Source organism: Orycteropus afer, unplaced genomic scaffold (genome assembly GCF_000298275.1).
Source record: "Orycteropus afer afer isolate SDZICR_OR568_19922 unplaced genomic scaffold, OryAfe1.0 scaffold00111, whole genome shotgun sequence".
Lineage (NCBI taxonomy): Eukaryota > Metazoa > Chordata > Mammalia > Tubulidentata > Orycteropodidae > Orycteropus > Orycteropus afer.
The window spans coordinates 62,583-63,133 of NW_006921698.1; the positions used below are offsets into that span (position 1 = coordinate 62,583).

At 32.5% G+C, this 551-nt stretch overlaps 1 protein-coding gene and 1 non-coding gene across 2 annotated transcripts in view; one reads left to right on the plus strand and one right to left on the minus strand.

The window, feature by feature from the left end:
• The window catches only part of CAPS2 (calcyphosine 2), a 78,201-nt gene that overhangs the window by 7,440 nt on the left and 70,210 nt on the right, over positions 1 to 551 (plus strand). The window lies entirely within an intron of this gene.
• On the minus strand, positions 130 to 233 carry LOC122150260. Its single transcript, XR_006163568.1, has one exon. It is a non-coding gene; the product is annotated as a U6 spliceosomal RNA (small nuclear RNA).

Consider the following 551-nt stretch of genomic DNA (forward strand, 5'->3'; position numbering starts at 1 on the left):
GTAATTTTCAATGAGATTTAATTGTAAAGTTATACTAAGCATCTATACAAAATCAATCCTTTCTTTAGCCAAATTCTATGTGAAAATACTAACAAATAGTGAAGACTCATGTGAAAATGGTGACTTATTAAAAATATGGAATGCTTCACGAATTTGCATGCCATCCTTGCACAGGGACTATGCTAATATTCTCTGTATTCCAATTTTAGTACATGTACTGCCGAAGCAAGCACATCAGGGCTTTTTTTTTGGTGGGGGGGGGGATTTTTTTTAATGACCTGCTCAATTTCTTCTTTTATTATGGGTCTATTCAACTATTCTATTTCAGACTGAGTTAGTTTAGGTAGATCTTGTGTTTCCAGAAACTTGTCTACCTCTTCTAGGCTCTTGAATCTGTTAGAGTGCAGTTCTTCATAATATTGTTATTGTCTTTTTTATATCAGTTCTGTTGTGATGTTGCCCTTTTCATTTATTGTTCACATTATTTGCATTTTCTCTTTCTTTTCCTTTGTTGAATTTGCCAGTGGTTTGTCAATTTTGTTAATTTTTTT